This window comes from Poromitra crassiceps, assembly GCF_964638095.1.
Source record: "Poromitra crassiceps genome assembly, chromosome: 25".
Classification (NCBI taxonomy): domain Eukaryota; kingdom Metazoa; phylum Chordata; class Actinopteri; order Beryciformes; family Melamphaidae; genus Poromitra; species Poromitra crassiceps.
This window is the reverse complement of record NC_139649.1, coordinates 9,355,803-9,374,441: the sequence shown is the minus strand read 5'-3', so window position 1 is coordinate 9,374,441 and position 18,639 is coordinate 9,355,803. Positions and strand designations below refer to the sequence as shown.

General features: G+C 46.1%; 1 pseudogene across 1 annotated transcript; it reads right to left on the bottom strand.

Annotated features, from left to right (window-relative positions):
* Positions 1 to 1,224: 1,224 nt before the first annotated feature.
* On the bottom strand, positions 1,225 to 17,715 carry LOC310798502 (dynein axonemal heavy chain 1-like; annotated as a pseudogene). Its single transcript has 28 exons — positions 17,695 to 17,715; positions 16,197 to 16,372; positions 15,985 to 16,049; positions 15,685 to 15,850; positions 15,187 to 15,346; positions 14,972 to 15,104; positions 14,717 to 14,875; positions 13,277 to 13,535; positions 12,589 to 12,746; positions 12,227 to 12,438; positions 11,455 to 11,753; positions 10,776 to 10,926; positions 10,428 to 10,621; positions 9,927 to 10,152; positions 9,074 to 9,193; positions 8,908 to 8,990; positions 8,615 to 8,756; positions 6,955 to 7,110; positions 6,617 to 6,821; positions 6,190 to 6,440; positions 5,685 to 5,897; positions 5,311 to 5,474; positions 4,733 to 4,913; positions 4,156 to 4,187; positions 3,175 to 3,272; positions 3,014 to 3,073; positions 2,103 to 2,211; positions 1,225 to 1,331 (listed from the first exon to the last, which is right to left on the bottom strand). The product of its transcript is annotated as a dynein axonemal heavy chain 1-like (transcript).
* Between the last annotated feature and the right edge of the window lie 924 nt (positions 17,716 to 18,639).

Genomic DNA, 18,639 nt, shown 5'->3' with positions numbered 1-18,639 from the left:
AATGAGGGCAGGGTAATGCAACAGCCCCAATATGAGCCAGGATTTCAACTCATGTCATTGCAAGAAACATGACACACGCACTGGTGTAATGAACCTACTGGGACAGTTCCAACGGAATTAATGACTGGAAATAGGAATGTTTAGCCTGCCACTAGTTTCAGCTGTGTGTGGGGAAATGAGTCTTACTGTACAGTCAAACCTGCACACGCGTTTTCCTGGTTGTTCTGTGGTTGTTGTTATTTCTTTCTTTCTGTCTTACAGTATTTAGGTGCGTGCTCATGGTGAATGTGGCACCTTTCAGAGATGTTTGGCACAAAGGTCATCTGGCCTGAAATAGAGCAAATGATTAGCATTGAGGTGGCCATTCTTAGCAAGACAAATGAGAATGGCCTGGTTCTTTGAGAAAGTGATTTACAGTAGCTTTTCCTCTGGGTCAGAGAGAGAGAGAGAGAGTGTGAGAGAGCGAGAGAGAGAGAAAGTGTGAGAGAGAGCGAGAGTGGAAGGAGGGAGAGAGAGAGAAAGAGTGTGAAGCGCAAATTATGCTCGAGCGAAATCGGCGGCGCTGACTGCGCCGAGGGGGTCGCCACAGCTGGGCATCCCTCTCGGCGCAGCTCGGCGTAGGGGGCGTGCGGCACGTCGAAAATGTGACTCTGCGCCGTCAATCCATTGTTGTGAGGAATGAAACGTGCTTGTCCCTCATCTAGCAAAGCGTCCTGCAGGCTCACCGGAATGAGTTTTGAAATGGAGGGACAATAAAATGTTCCCCCACCTACATGATTGCAAAGTTATTGGTAAACGACACAATAACGTTTTGGACAAGTTACGTTCGAGTATGCACAGTCTCGCTGTCGGGCGGCAAGGCTCCAAGTCGTGGCTGCGCAAAACCATGCCGGGCGCTTGATAGAGCGAGAGAGAGAGAGGGGAGGGAGGGAGGGAGAGAGAGAGAGAGAGAGGGGAGAGAGAGTGTGATAGAGCGAGAGAGAGAGTGTGTGATCGAGAGAGAGAGAGGGGAGGGAGGGAGAGAGAGAGAGAGAGAGAGGGGAGGGAGAGAGAGAGACGGAGGGGAGGGAGAGAGAGAGAGAGAGGGAGGGAGGGGAGAGAGAGGGGAGGGAGAGAGAGAGGGGAGAGAGAGAGAGAGAGAGAGAGGGGAGGGAGGGAGAGAGAGAGAGAGAGAGAGGGAATGATAATTCCCAGGCACTCCCCGGGCCCAGAGAGATAGCAAGTTCATAAGTCAGCAAACTTGTAGAGGTCGGCGGCCAGGTCGTCCCAGGGGAGGGGACAAAGATAAGGAGGAGTGGAGGAGGACGCCTCCTTGAAGACCACCGACAGGTCTGACGTGTGGAGGACAGATGGAGGGAGAAGGGGAGAGAGACAGTAAATATTGCTGTCAGAGGCAAACAACCAGTAATGAATTTCAGCTAATGGCTAATTGTACATCCCACTTGTAAAATAAATATGTGCACTGTTGATGACTCAACCAAAACCAATTAAGACGATTATGCCCATGAGAATAATATCATCATGGTAAGAGATGACTCATCTCTCAGCTTCACTACTGTGCTGTCCTGCTGCTTGTATGTCCAAGGGCCACAACATGCAAAAACCTAAGTGGCATGTTAGACATTTAAGTTAAGTTAAGTTATCCTTTATTTATCCCCATGGGGAAATTGATCCTCTGCATTTGACCCATCCTCTACTAGGAACCTTCCTAGAACTAGGAGCAGTGGGCAGCCGCAGTGCAGCGCCCGGGGACCAACTCCAGTTCTTTTGCCAGTACCTTGGTCAGGGGCACTGACAGGAGTATTTACCCTAACATACATGTCTTTTGGTGGTGGAAGGAAACCGGAGCACCCGGAGAAAACCCACACGGACACGGGGAGAACATGCAAACTCCACACAGAAAAGACCTGGGACGGACCGGGGTTCAAACCCAGGACTTTCTTGCTGTGAGGCAACAGTGCTAACCACTGAGCTACCGTGCCACTGAGCCACCATGTATATTTGCTTAACACTGACATACAATAGATTTTTGTTTTGTAGATGCACGTATTGTGTGTATTCACCAGCCATAACAAGATGGGTTCCAGAGCAGGATCCGGAACCTCCCACCTTCTCCAAGAGGCGGGCTTTACCAAAGAGAACGGTGTCCTTAAGACTGCGGAGGAAGTCCGGCTCACCGAGCTTCATAACATCCAATCCACTATCACGCTCCTGGGTGAAAACAGGAAGCAAGCATGGGTGAGCAGTTAATCATAGATACAAATACAGGTACTGAGAAGATTTCTGGAGAAGTACTGGGCCTAAATCAACAAATCATCTGTGATAGGAAGTGGTCCACTTTAACCCCAACGAATGTCACCCATCACCATTTACAACATCCAAGCCAGGTTCCTCTGTAGGCCCTAATTTAATAGCATAAGGGACATTTGCATCAAATCATCTGTAGTGGCAACTACTGATGCTGATAAACAACATATAATTACAAACAATACACATGATGGTAATGGACACTGTATATTACTGTAACGTCTTGTCTTTCGGTCTCACTGGCACCCTCTGCAGTCAAAAGAGAGTACTACTCCTCACCGTGTTAAAAGTGTGATCCTCTTGGCTTGCTCAGGCTGATGAAGTCTGTTGAACTAAACAGCGTTGAAGTAAAGGATAAATGATCTCACTTAAACATTGATGAGCATACACTACTGCTGACCCACTACACAACGGTATTGAGATACAACAACAATTACTATTCTTGACAATAATCTGCAACTTTCTGTTGCAAAAGGTCTCATTTTAAATTCAGTCTTAGAAATACTATTGGAAAGAATTGTTACATAAAATTTAGCAAAAATGCTTTCAAATCATGGGGCAATTCTTTTACATCAAACAACTTTTTTTGTTTTTTAACTTTAGCACACTAATACATAGAGCAGTCACACACTCAGCTGCAACCCACTTACAGGTAACGGTCCCAGGTATCCTGCAGATAGAAGGTTTAGTGTGCGGCCAGCGTTACTAGGACAGTGCAAGATGGGACAAGAGGGATCTCTGTCTCTTCAAACACAAAGCGTTCCACCTGAAACATGCGGACGGCTATTTCAGTGTTATAAGATGCATCTTCAGGTGAGCGCTCAAAAACTATGGATCCTGTGACTCCCTATTCAAGCAGTAACTCACACTTTGCTGTTAGGTCTTCTGAATAGTGGTGGTCTGTTGTGCCACCACAGATAGCGCCTCCACATCAATAAGATTAAATTCCTCAAAGCACGCCCAGGCTGAAAGGGAAAATGGAAGTCAATCATAATTGAATACAAAGCTCTGAGAGAAACTCCAGTCTCCAGTTTCACATAGAAAAGGAATCCAAAATGGATGTAAGGGATAGCCAGATTTTTGCTCGGCTCGTCTGGGTAGTGTCTAGACTGTAGAGGTAAAAGCATTCATCTACCACCGCGGAGACCCGGGTTCAATTCCAGGTAGCGGTACTTTCCAGCTTGGCCAGACGCTCCTACAGACACAATTGGCTGTGTCTCTCTCTGCGGGTGGGAAGCTGGTGGGATATGAGTCCTGGTCACTGCACTAGCGCCTCCTCTGGTCGGTCAGGGCGCCTGTTCGCTGAGTAGGGGAACTTGGGCGAATATAGTGTGGTCTTCCTGGCGGTGAAACTCCTCGCAGTCAGGTGAAAAGACGAGGCTGCTGCCAACTGCACATGTATCGGAGGAAGCATATGCTACAGTAGTCTACAGCTCTCCCCAGATCGGCAGAGGGCGTGGAGCAACGACCAGGGCAGCAGGGGGACTTGGCCAAGTACAATTGGGGAGAAAATGGGAGAACAATCTGGGGGGGGGTGGAACTTGCTGCATACCTGATGCAGCATTTGCGTGTATATCCCTCATTTGTGTGTGTATCCCTTTAAGACCGCGAACCGCGTGACACGGTTCGCGGTCTTAAAGGGAATCAGGTATCAATGGGTTAAAAAAAAGCAAGATTTTTACTACTTGACAACAAAGCTGATATATTCCATCACAAGTTTAAGGTATGTTTCTCTTACCTGGCCATGCAGTCCCGTGAGGGAATGTGCCCATTGCAATGAAATCCAGCAGGAGCAGTTGAACACCAGTCTGTCTGCATTTCATGTCCCTGCTGGACCCGCAGGATTGCCTCCAAACTTCATGTACAGGGTCAGCTTGCATCTGGAACAGGCAGAACATATTCTCATTCAAAGAGCATAATGGCATCAAGGCATCAGAACATCAGAGCAGGTAGCAGCAGAAGGAATAGCCAGGGCCTACCCGTCAGTGAGCGAGGTGATGATGACCAGATGATCCAGAGTTACCCAGGGACTCACATCCACGGTAACACACTGCTGTCTACACACTTAACACAATACAGTCAGCTGTTACACCCCTGCTGGGGGACGTGAAAGTTGTATTGTCCAACGTTGAAGGGCATAACCAAAAGGAAAGTGACGTAACGGTCCAGATTTTAATTCACAAATATCAACAGATTAGAAATGATCAGGGTGGCCCCGATGTGCCTTTGACCGGTTTGGGAGGGTTACGAGTTTATTTGTAAAAGGCTCACATTACCAGATCTTCTGTGCTGAATATCAGTACCGGCCAACTTGGCCCTGATCCAGATTTATCCTCCGATTGTCAGTGGGGGTGAATCGGGGATAAATTGTCTGAAGAACGCCTGTAATCTGAGCCCAGCATCAGTCATGTGATATATTTCCAACAGTCGAAGAGGAGAGGAACTATGAGGATAATTGTGAAGAAGCAACCGAGCGATGTTCTCAAACCGTCTGCACGAACGAGGCTGTAGTACAGCAGAGGGATCTTTGGGTCTGGGACAGGATCTCCAGCAGCTCATCATCTGACAGGAAGCAGAAGAACCCACAAACAACTAGGCCCGTGCAACTAATAGTGTATATTCTTTTATTGTCATTTTAGTTTGCACAATCATTGATTGTGGAATACTGACATAATTGGCAATACTGAAGCATTTAATTTCACTTCAGAATAGGAATAGTATTAATGTCCCTCAAATGATCAGGGCCATTTATTGTGATCGATCATCATTGAGCTCTTTCTGGACCAGTCCCAACAGCTTGTTACACTCCCTCAGATTGTATTGCAGACAGGGATCTTGGCACAGGTCAATCACCTAGAGATAAAGACAGAAACACACACACACACACACACACACACACACACACACACACACACACACCATCATCATCATCATCATCATCATACTGTAGATGTGGGCTACTCCCTGTATCCCTACAAACACATTGCCGTCTTATGATGGGACCTGCTTGGGGGAGCCCTGACCTGTGGGTTATCAAAGATGCTTTTCATGACCTTCCTCCATGTGTGCTCCATTTTCTGGTATCCGCTTCCCTCCACAGGCAGCTGGCGGTTGGGCTCCAGGTCGAGCCAGGAGCGCTGGCATGCCAGCAACTTCTCCAGCACATCCTGCAACGCACCAGGAGAGGGCAGCAGCACAACATGAGAAACTGGACTGACATGGCAAAGAATGATCCAGGGTGTCTTCCTTCATTCTAAACGTGTGTGTGTGTGTGTGTGTGTGTGTGTGTGTGTGTGTGTGTGAGTGTGAGTGTGTGTGTGTGTGTGTGTGTGTGTGTGTGTGTGTGTGTGTGTGTGTGTGTGTGTGTGTGTGTGTACCTGTGTCCTCCAGAGCTTGCTCTGCCAGCTGCTGATGCGGTCTTCAAATGGCTTCTTGAAAGGAGAGAGGGACATATTTTGGCTCATGGAGATGTGTTGGTCCAGCAGCTGGGAGGACTCGTCTGGCCTCTTAAACACGTAGGTGCCCGGCTCCTTGTAGGGCAGCACACCGAAGTTTACCGTCGACCACTCCTGTTCCATCTTTTCCAGAGCCTGGGTGAGAAAGTGCGAAAGAACACAGAAGTCTCGTTTCAGAGTCCATATGACAAATTTGACCAATGTATGGTCAAACTTGTGTATATGTTCAAAAACATATACAGCAAAAATTCTGTGTGTCGAAACATTGCAATTAATATGAGGAATCTATTGTGATATACAGTAGATTAGTTGCCCCATAATTACACAGCTGACTGCACTGTCACTGTGTAAGATATAAAGAAACACACAAGTATGTTACAGTCCATAACAATTCATGGAGACCAGGTTCTTAAATTGGGCATGTAACCTGTTCAATGGCGTACTCTTCCCTAGCCAGCTCAGCCACACGGGCTATCTCATCCATGTGTTTCTGCAGGCCCATCTCCAAGCCCTGGGAGAAGGTCAGGGTTCTGGGCTGGAAGTGAATCTGGAGGCCATCGGAAAGCACCTGCCAGTGGCGGCTCCTCATCCCCTGGTTGCTCAGGCCCTGGATCAGAGGGACGTGAGGCTGGAAGCCTTCAATCTTGCCGAGGATTTCAGTTGCCACCCTCTGGCAGTCTAGAGATAGATGGGGAGCAGAGCAAATAGGGGAAGTGAGGATAGATGCACTAACCGTCATGATCTATTGAAGGGCATTGAAGAACCTTCATACCTGGTCAAAGTATGAACACAAAGGCCACACATATCCATTCTTCTAGTGAGCCAATAAACGTAATAAAGCTTGTGTCGCTCACCAGGGATGTCCTTGTCCTTGAACTGTTGGACACACTCGTGCATGGTCTTAAAGGCGTCTGTGAAGTTGCGCCCCAGCAGCTCCGAGTCGATGATGGACAGCGGGTCATTGAGCCAGCTCTCGTGCCAACGGAGCCAGTCAGAGGTGGTGGTCCAGAGGTCCCTGAAGGGCCGGAAGTCCTTTATCAGCTTCTGCAGTCGATCATACTGTGACACATTTCATTGTTAGAGAAACAAGTCAAATGGGTATTCTTGACCTGTTTTGTGAAAACCAATGGGTAAAACATATATATATGAAGAAGAAGAAGAAGAAGAAGAAGAAGAAGAAGAAGAAGATTACATTCGTGATGGGAATCCCAAAGAGACGTTCTCTGTTGTTGTAGGTTTGGGCCATAGTCTGGCACTCCTCCAGCTGGTTGCTTAGCTGCTTCACCTCGTTGACAGTCTCATGGGCACGATCAATGTCTGTGTGGGCCGCGAGCCCAGCGACCAGCATCTACAAACACGGTTCCAAACCGGTGATTAACCGCCAGATGAGATTAACTTACCCTACACTTGAAGGTGTAGGGTAGACATGCTAGGATTACAACAGATAAACCAAGGCCTATCCTGAGTGCATGTTTAAAGGTCCCATTCCGTGCAAAAGCTGTTTTGACTTGTAAATGCATATATACTGCTGTCAGCCCTCCCTGTAATGAGTGGTCACAAGCTCAGAACTGCCACAGTTGGATTTGTCCCTATACAGCTCTCTCAAGCAGTCTCCTCCAAGCCACACCCCCAAACGCTTCGTTTGCCCAGACGGGGGATCGGGACGTCACGAGCTTCCTCACGCATACTGCGCGGGTCTCTCTCACACAAGCTACCTGCACCATTTTGTCTATAGCCACAAAATTAACACTTCTAGCTGGAGCGACGCCAACTGTACGTGATCCAGCAACTGCAGAGGTGCATTCGGTAAGTCTAGGCATTTTGAGATGTCCTCTTTAGCGTAGTAACCGTTAAGTTAACGATAACTCGCAACCTAGCGTGCTGGTCCACAGACGCTAATCTGATTGGCCGCTGGGAGCCTGGGGCGGGCTCTCCCTCAGCAGCCAATGGGAACTGTTAGTTCTGAATATATTATAGAAACAGACCGTTCTTGGGAAGCGACGAGATGAGGCAGTGAGAACTCCGTCACAACAAACGGGGTTGCTATATTTTCGACAAATTAATCCAGAATCATGTTTTATGGACCAGAGACACACATTTTTAAGAGGTTACAGCTGCACGAATTGGGACCTTTAAGTTAAACAGAACTACACAGTGTATATTGTGTAGAGGTTTCAATGACTTCTGTAGATTGAAAAGCATACTGTGACATTTTGTATTTTTGACGCCTATTTGTCTTCATCAGAAACTGGTCCCAATATGGAGGGAAGTTTCTCATCGAAAAAAAAGTTTCTAATTTGTCAATGAAAGCGATTAAGTGCCAATAGAGTAGCGCAGGGATGATGCCTTTTTGTAGGTAACCCATAAGTTAGCATCCCGCTGGGTTCCCTCGTCTCCAAGTCAATGAGTATTTTCTATGGGGATTTTGGTTAGATGCCTGAAATAAGCTCTGTGGTTAACAAGCGTTTATGAAACTGAGACATTTGTTGTTCAGCAAGACAATCGTCACAAATGAACAGCACTTTTGTGATTTCTTTAAGCGTAATTTTGTGATTGCCAAAAATCACGATCGCCAGAAAACGCTTCAAAAATCATAAAGGTGGTGTTCATTTGTGAAGATTGTCTTGCTGATCACAAAGGTCTCAGTTTCATAAACGCTTGTTAACCGAAGACCTTATTTCAGGCATCTAACCAAATTCCCCATACAAAAGTCCCATTGACTTTGAGACGAGGGAACCAGGCGACGCTAACTCCCGGGTTTTAGGACTCATTCCTGTGGCACTCTATAATGAATCCCCATGGTGATAAGTGGCTGGTGAATATACAAGAATAACTCAGATGGTCCAGCTGACCTCTAGAGAGTCTATTTGCTCCTGGAGGTTGTTCTGGTTGACCAGCTGGATCTTATGGAAGCCCTCCTCATCGTCCACATGCTGGGCGGCTACTGCCTCCATCTGGGTCATTATCTTATGAGGCCACCCAATAGCTGTCCACCTGCACAGAAAGAGTCAGTGGACAGAATCACTAATCAAATTCAGTTATCTTTTCCCTCTATTCACTCTAACCATTACGAAAGCCCCAAAAATAATTCTGAAATCATATAAAAAAAATATTAATTTGTATGGACTAAATTCAACAGTCTTACTTTCTATTAAAGTCCTCATCCGAGAGGCTGTAGAAGAGCTCGTCCAGGAGCTCATAGTCTGAGAGGGTCTTGCCCAGACGTTCCTGTTGTGGACAGATAGGTCAAATATGTTGAGGAATAAGCCTTGATGTGGTGTGTGTAACTGAAATATCCCTTCTATCGGCACCTTGTGACTCTTGAGCTGTTCTGGGATCTGTTTCATCCAGTCCCTCTGCTCGCTCAGCTCCTCAATGCTGTCGGGCTTCTCACACAGCGTTCTGCTGATGACCTCACACTCCTCACATGCCTGGACACACAAACACACACATGTTTTCTATCACAATGATTTTGAAATGAATACAATGAAATTGTATCTAAAATGCACACACACACACACACACACACACACACACACACACACACACACACACACACACGCACGCACCCCTCACACACACACACACACACACACACACACACACACCAACTTTACTAATACGGTGCCATACGGAACATAACTATCCTAAGCAGTCATACCTTATCAGTTATCCAGTAGAGAGGCAAAGTGCCCGCCTACTTTCTGCTTCAGCACTGTACCAGAGATTTTTATCCGCCATTTATTTTCCCATAGACATTTCGTAAAATGCTTATAAAAATATTTTTACTTGGTCAAACCAAACGGTTCAGCTATATTTAGAATCGGGAGAGACCATAGAACATTTCTCTCTGACCAAAACTAAAAAACAACATCATGGAAAAAATACTCTCTTTAAACCTGCATTTTTTTTAAAGTTTTGGTCCGAGTGAAATGTTATGCGATCTCTCCTATTTCTAAATATATATCGTTTGGTTTGAACAAGTAAAACTACAGTATATTTTATAAGCATTTTACGAAATGTCTATGGGAAAGTAAATGGCGGATGAAAATCTCTGGTACAGTGCTGAAGCAGGAAGTGACGTTCCACTTTGGCTCTCTATATATAACTGTACTTCACCCTCATATGACTTCTACTCTTCTGTGTTCTAAACGTGCAGCTTACATCTTCAACTTGCTTGCGCAGCTGACGGGCGAGGCGGTGGAGCGCTGCGTTGGCCAGAGCCTTTCGTTTGTTGGAGAGAGCCTGACGTACGCTCTCTACACTGACAGTGAAGGGCCCGATGACGATGGAGGACGGCAGCGAGTGCTCCAGCTTCTCCTTCTCCTTCAGGTGTTGAACTGCCTCTTTCTTCACTTCCTGGGCTGTCTCTTCCCCCTGACTACAGCCTCTGGAAGACAAATGACAAACCCATGCACAGTGATTACGCCTTTAAGTAAAATAAATAAATAATAATAATACAGTAGTCAAAAATAATCCATGCAATGGAAAATGCCCTATGGGCGATTGAAATGATTTCATTTAATAAGTTAAGCATCTCATGACTGCACCAAAACCTTTACAGCATTATATAGTAATACATCTGCCACTCACATATCGCAGAACTCATGGGGGGAAAAGGTGGAGTTGTGAAGATCTGCGGGCATAGTCTGAACAAAGTCTTACCTGAGGAGGGTTTCTATGTCTGAGTTGTGTAGCTCCAAGTGTTTCTCATATTCAGCAGCGTAGGCCCTGAGGGGTATGGCAGCTTGGCGCAGAGCCATGCGGACCTTCTCCCTATGATCAGTCACTAGTGGATCAAACAAGCCCACCGACTCCAGCAGAGAAACGTCAGCGAAAAACAGCTTCTGCATCACAAACTGCCATGGAGGAACAATTACATATCAGCAGTATCTTCAGCGACATTGTCACAGACCTTATACTCGTCGTCATCATCCACAGATAGTAGTGCCTATCATAAAAACATTTTCTTTACTTGCATTGCTTAGTAGTTCATGCCAGATTGTATCTTACCTTATCAAGCTGCGGAACATTGTGTGTGGCCAGGATGCCCTTGTCAAACAGGTTCACAATAGATATCTCAAAGTTCTCCAGAGGAGTGCTGTAATGGACTCCAGTCGGATCCAGAACCAACTCCACCAGGAACAGAGGGTTCTTCTTGGGCCTGGATAGTGAGAGTGGAGTAATATTACCCATACACAATATACTGTATAAATCACAGTAATATGACATATAGGCACTATCAAACACTCATTAAAAGTGAGTACGCAATGTAAGGCTGTGTGAGATCCAGAAATCCGCAAGCTGCGCCATCAATGGACAGGCAACCTGTCAATCACGCCCAAAACATAGTCTTTTCTACCATGTTTTACTCTAACGGGTCAGTTATATAAAAATTCACTCCCTCTACAATTGTCACGAAAGGTGAAATTAGCTATATTGACTAAAACCGCTTTTTGAACCAGGTTGTAAACATGTTCATTCCTGTTGCAAAATCGGGCATTTTAACATGGGCGTGAACGGGGAACGACTCCCTTTCGGAGCCAGCCTCAAGTGGCCATTCGAGGAACTACAGCATTTATCACTTTCGCATCGGCTTCATCTGTCCAATCGAGCTTGCCGCCTGGTGCCAATGTGTGTGTGTGTGTGTGTGTGTGCACGTGTGTGTGCACGTGTGTGCTTCCTATCCTACTTGTAGGGGCTGGTGATCAGGTTGTTTTCCCAGACCAGGTCCTGAGGGCAGGTCAGCACACTGTGGCAGGCGTCCAGCAGCAGCTGAGCCAGGCTGAGCAGCGAGCCCTCCACCAGGAAGCGCAGCGCGTCCTGGAGGTTGTAGTGCACCAGAGACATCAGTCTGCGCAGCTTGGACATCTTGTAAATCTCCCAGCGAGACTCATTTAGGCTGTACCAGCCCGGGCCAGCGTCCTTCAGCTCGGACCGGATGGTGTTACACAACGTGGTCACCCAAGAGTCCCGGAGAAACGAGGCTACCTGGAGAAGGAGGAAAGACCGGCTGTTGCTTTATTCATGCGATAGTCAGGCTACAAGTAGCCCGAGGAGCAGGTGAAACTGGAGTGCATTGCTTGTTTCTCTGGGAATGCCCGTGTAATCATCAGGTCAATTTGCTCACTGCCAATGTTGAATGAAGAGGACTTGTAGATACCAGCCCCTAAAAACAGTTAGAATAAAACCAAGAGTTGCTGTCGATATCACTGGGAAATTGTTGGACCGAGAACTAATACAACAAGCCACAATTGTCCTGATGACTCCCATTCATAGTTATGATAATCTGATTGGACAAAAGGCATTCCACGAGTATACACAGTATAACCTTGACTGGCAAAAACAGCTATCTTTCACTCGTTTTACAAAGAAATTCATCTTTCCTCCTTCTCTTGTACAGTAAATTACATAAATGCTATTCAGAAGATATCGTCGAGCGGTGACGAATATAAAAGAGCTACCTGTGAATGTTTCTGAGACTGGCTGAGCTCAAATTCCTCGAGACGCAGTGGCGTGGTGAAGGTGATGCGGAACAGACTCATGGCTGCGACTCTCTTGCATTCGGCCCGTATTGTGGATAATATATCAATCACCTCCGGCTTGGTCAGCAGGGAACGGCAGGTGAATGCAGCTCGGTTCTTCTCAAAAGCATAGTCAGGGACCGACACACACCCTGGAGATATGCAGCACAATCACAGTGTTCAGAGTCTACATTTTGAAGGTGAATACTGGCCACTGGTTGATAATAGTCATTGCATCCCCCCCCCCCCCCCCACACACACACCAGTGCCCACACACACACACACACAGCTAACAGGCTCACCTGTCTTTGGTACCCGCTCAGGATCCTTATGCGGCAGGGTGATGTGTGCAAACTCCTCTGGGTTGCTCATCACTACTTTGTCCAAAATGATGTGGTTCATGGTGCAGTCATATTCCAGTTTGATCTCCTTCTCCAGCTCCTCTACACACTCCTGTAGACTGCACACACATGTTAATGTCACCCTTACTCCCCCTTCAAGGAAGACATATTTATATGGTAAGGTTTGGTCAACTCAAGGGCATCTATTATGAAATAGTAGCAACGTCAAGGTACATTGAAGAGGGGGAAATGATAATTGACTGACCCTAACTGCCCCCCGTAGTTACTGTTGCTAGGTAGATCAAACTTTTTACCTACAGCTATCTCAAAAACGACACATCGTACCGCTTATACTTTGACATTGCGAGCGAGAGCAGAAGTAACCGAAGGGTATGATGTATAATATATGTATGTTGTGTTAGAAACATCGCGGATTCACAATATCACATATTTTAAGCCAATACAGAAGCTTTACTTTTCAAACAAATGGCCAGTTGATGACACAAAGCGGAGTAAAAGGTGCCCAGACTAGGCTCCATAGGCTGCTACATGCTTGCTCAACTGTTATTGGAGCACAGAGCAAAAAAGGGGCAGGACTTAGGAAAGGTCAATGACAACAAAGTCAAAGTTGAGAAGTAGTGATGCTCACTTTCCCAGTCTGCTGCGGCCAGGAGTGGAGAGGGCAATCCTGTTAATGCGCTGGAGGCTGTGGGTGCTGATGGAGGGTGTGCCACCCCAGATGGGCATGCCGTGGGCAGTCAGGTGGTAGAGGATCAGGGCCTCTGTGTTCAGCCTCAAGTCCTTGGCAAACCGCACCCGCTGGGCAAAGACGCGCGGGTCCTCAGCACTGAACAACAACCTGATCCTGGGTACCCAGTACTGAGTGGCTGTAAGCATGGGGGTTACTCCTACTCAGCAGAGGGAGATGGGAGGCATACATGTAAGGTAAACATGGAGAAACATTTGTGAGAAGAAAAATATGAGACAAAAGTACTATACATAATCATAAGAGTGTAAATCTAAGGGCGTCCGCGTAGTGTAGCAGTGTAGCGGTAGATTCCCTGCCTACCAACACGAGGGTCGCAGGTTCGCGCCCCCGTGTTACCCAAGGCTTGGCTGGGCGTCCATACAGGCACGATTGGCTGGTGTCTGCGGGTGGGAAGCCGGATTAGGGGTATGTGTCCTGGTCGCTGCACTAGTCGGTCTGGTCGGTCGGGGCAGCTGTTCGGGGCGGGAAGGGAACTGGTGGGAATAGCGTGATCGTCCCACGTGTTATGTCCTGCCAGTGAAGCTCCCCCTGTCAGGTGAAAAGAAGCGGTCGGCAACTGCGCATGTGTCGGAGGAAGCATGGTGCTAGTCTCGGCTCTCCCCAGATCGGCAGAGGGTGGAGCAGCGACCGGGGCAGCAGGGGGTAAAATTGACCAAATACAATTGGGGAGAAAATCCACGGTGCGAAACACTAGCAGGGTTGCCTGGTGCTCAGCCCCCCTGAATCACAGTCTTTAGCACTCTTTGAATTAGCATGGTGACTTATAGGTTTCTGGACACAAGCCTATCGATGACTGACGCAATTACTCGCCCTGACCAATTCTTCATCTTCTTCTTCTTCACTGTAGGCTCCCAAGTGGAGCATAGGGCCACAACCACACTACACCAACATCTTCCTGATACAGAAGACTCCCCCCCCCCCCCCCCTCGCGACCGATTGGTTTCAGAAATCAAAATCTTTGACCAACCACAGTAGCAAGGCTTCAGAGCAACAACAATTATGGCGGCTGTCACTTCTGATCTTTTAAACATGCTGATTGTTCCTATTTTAATTCATTTTCAAGTTTTTTTAAGGACTACTGAAATCTCTCAATCTAGCTTGATTCCTTCTGATTCCTTTGCTAGCACTGCCATTAGTTGTTGTCACACTCTGTAACGCTCGTCATAAGTAGGTTATAATTATATTATAGTTATTAACCCCCGCGGATAGTCTTGTGCTCCTATGAATCGCCATGCAAATTCAAAAAGTATTAAAGACTGTGATTCATGGGGACTGGACACTGAGGCGACTAGCAGGCATAAAGCAGGCAACTGAACTTACCCTTTTTGTATCCTCCATTTAGAATGGGCTTTCCTTTTTTGTCGGTTAGTCTACCACTGATGTCAGCTTTCTGGACCAGGTACTGGTCTTTCTCATGACTGTAGTCAAGAACCCCAACAAAATGCCAGCTGTACTTCAGGGCGGGGCTTTTCGGGTCCTCTTCAGAAAGCAGAGAGAGAAAACGAATAAAAGGTAAAAAAAGGAAGAACAGAAAAAAAATCCATCTCTATTTTTATATTTCTGGTGGCAATTTACCCGGTGGAATCTTGTCAGTTGTAGGCAGCAGGGCTTTAGCAGGTATAGGTTTGCGATCAGCTGATCCTTCAGCATAGCCCAGGGCGAGCCAGTCTTGTGGAGTACGGCAGTCATAGTCCTCATTATCAAATGCCTGCGAGAGACGTGAGTTTATGCTAATTGGGAGCTAAATTGCCATGGACAAGCAGTAGCAAAATAAATGTTAGCAGGCTCACCTCCAAGGGCAGGTAGTTTGACATAGGAGGGGTAGCATTGCCTAAGGTGCTCACATGTTCCTCACTGCTGCTCTGGTGTCTTACCAATAGTTGGTTAGAGTCTACGCCTTTCTCTGCAAGAAGCTGAGCAATGTCCAGCTTCTGATATTTCCTTCTACGTCTAAAGGAAGAGACAATATAAAACAGTTAATATTATTACAGTGGCTGAGGTGCCAATTAGTGATGTATCTGTCATCTGATTTGCTCCACTGTGTCAAATATACTTATTGTAAGTTAGTCGCTTTAGGAAAATGCGACAAATGTGATGTAATAATGTAATGTACAACTCTGTCTCTATTCTTGCCCTCTCTGTAAATTAAAGTCATATTAATAACAGACACCTTTTGTAAACCTACCACCACCTGCAATACACAGGAAATACAAAGAGATGCAAGCTACATAGCGCTAGCTGACAGTACCTCCACTGTCGAAGTTTCCCTGGCACCCCCAAAAACATACCTCTCTATCTCTAACTCTCGGGGGATCTGGCCAGGCATGGCTTGGTAGGGCAGCTGCACCTTGGGTGTAAATCCACCAGGAGCGAAGTCAGTGATCTGTGGTTGCTTTGTGGTAGGTCCATGTTCAACCATCTTGTAAAGGCCAGGCAGAGTCTGGAAGGTCATCACTGAGAAGAGTTTTGACATAACACAACAAGGTTGTGCTCCTCTTGAACTATAGGCTATGTATGTGTGCGCGCCATGTTAGAGATAATGAATAAAACAGTCTATATGCCTGAAAAAGTGGCATATAATGTCTCACCTTTTGGCGTGTTGAACTCCAGGCTTTCTTGGGATAGTAAACTCAGCTGGGTCTCTGGTCCTTCTCTATAAAACTAATCAATATTGCACTTATTATAGTTTTTCAGTCACAGCATAATAGCAGCTTCATATTTTGCATGCATGGCAGAGCTCCGGTGACTGAATTTGAATGTGTCTGTCCCATGTAGGCTACTGTAAATGCATTAGCCTAACCTATATGTTGTTATCTGGACATTCGACTTGGCTGCTGTGGTGATGATGTCTGAGAAGAGCACCTTGTGTCTGAGCACAGGGTAGTCTCTGTTTCTGATGGGAGGGAGTTTGCTCCTGTGACTCAGAGCTGGAGGCCCGGGCTCCAGAGGTTTGTTGGGTGGACGCTTTCTCGCCATCTGGTCACACAGAGGGGAGGGGGGCAAATAAGAAGTCTGGTTTTCTTATTCTGTTTCCCCCTGATATCTCCACTAGTTACATGTTGATTCAGAATTGCAGGTAGGCATGGCAGGCAACATTGTTTCTGGGCCAGCAGCAGTCAGACGGTGGGAAAATGAGATCAGATGAGCATCTGTCTAACTGACTGATGTCTGTATAAAACCCATGTATTTTACCTGACCGACCACCTAACTGCTAACTCTGACTAACTTGTCTAACTAGGTAGTAGGTTAGCTGCCAAACTGACTGACCTGTGTAATCACAGCCCATAGTTTATCTACTTTGACTACAGCTGTCAATTTGTTTAACTCTGAAAATAGACCTACTGTACAACGTACGCAGTTTGGCAACTAACCACATTATTTGGACGTTTGCTTTGTGTTCTGAAAAACAGTTCGGTTTGAAAAACAGCGAAAATAGCAGCGTTATTTCACGATAATTAAGCTTATTAAACAGCTCGCCGTGTTTGTGAATGAACGCGCTGTTTGCAAAACAAACTTTATATGCTAAAACTCACGTGCCTAAACAGTCAGGGAAATCTTAGCTAAATAGCAAACTACAAACACTTGACGCTAATGTTAGCTAGCATTGTTGTGCATTGTCAACGTAGATAAAAGTCACCTGTCAGCAGCACAACTGTCATCCCATGATCTTGACACAAAACTGTGATGAGCGACGCATTGGCTGGCTTTTCGACATGCCTGTTTACTTTACGTTAAAACTTATAGCTAACTTACTTCGTGTTGTCCAGTCTTTATGGATAGTTGAACATGACTTGAAATGTCCCCTGCAATCTCTGTATACAGTGAGTGGTGAACTGTTGGGACATGGCAACGGTTGTCATGGAAGCTGATCTAAAGCAGCGCGGTCCGAGCTGCCAACAGAGCAGTGCTTCTCAAAGTGGGGTCTAGGGGCCCCCAGGGGTACTTGAGAGGGTTCCAGGGGGTCCCCAACAAAAAAAGGTAGGATAATAATTAATTTTAGCTAGAATTCCAACTACAAGTAAGTAACACAATGACAGAAATAGGCTATGACTATTTTGGTCATGGGTTTCATACACTTTCTGTAATAAAACATCTAAAGTGTGACAACCCTCCCTCCTGGCCCTTGGGGTTAGGCTGATTGGGTGCACCTGCCTGGTGTACTTTAAGAACACCTTCAGACCATTCAGTCTCTCTCCATCCTCACTCATGCACCTTTTGTTCTGTTCATTTGTTTAATGTAATTTGTGTTGTCTAGTTATTTTCCCTTAGTTTTAGTTAATTATTGTTTTAACTTTTACTTTGGTGTAAGGCGGACTCATCCCGCTTCAAGGAAGTAACGAGGGAAGTCATACACCAGTAGAAGTTAAGTAGAAGTATATAATAATATATTCACTAAAACTCAGCGAAAGTAACTAGACAACAGTGCACCGGGCTCAGGTGCACTCAATCAGCCTAACGACCCCAACACCAGGCCCCAGCAAGACAGGGCCAGCCCAGGAGAGTGGGAGGGTCATCACAAAAGCTAAAAAATAATTTAAATAATTGAATGGAGGACCCTGGGACAAAATCCTTTCAGATGGGGGTCAGTGGTCAAGTTTGAGGATTGGGGATTCTAGAGCAGGTGCATTATAGACGTCTGTTCAGATGTGCATTTGCTGTAGAACAGCTGTCCCTGGCAGGTACAAACATCTGGACGACTGCCTGCTGTAGAACAGGAATAACCAGCAGAGGGCCAACAACATACATGCACTCAGGAGACCTCCAGTTGGTTGATGGCCAATAAATATATTATTGAGTTTCTATAACAAGATGGGATGCATTTGGCCTTTAAAAAGACAACCTGAAATAGTATTGAGCTTAATTGCCCTTTCACCTGATATGGCCATGGGAAATCATTACCACTATTTCTCTTTGTTATCATCATCAACTGTATAGACATAAATGTAGCCTATTATTGAGAGTATAACAAATGTGTGAATCCTGGCTGCTGCATATTTCTCTGCAGTGTGAGAGGAATGACATTTGGAGACACATGTGATGATTGCTACCAACTGCGTCATGATGACTGCTGCTCACTGCATCGAGTAAGACAGCACATTGATGCAAAACCTTTTCATCTAAATGAGTATCACAAAAATAATAACAATACTCATCATGTTTATTTTCATTGTAGCATGAAGTTGAACTATATATCGTGTGGTTGTGGGCAAACACAACCTGGAGGTATCTGAGCCCAGTGCCAA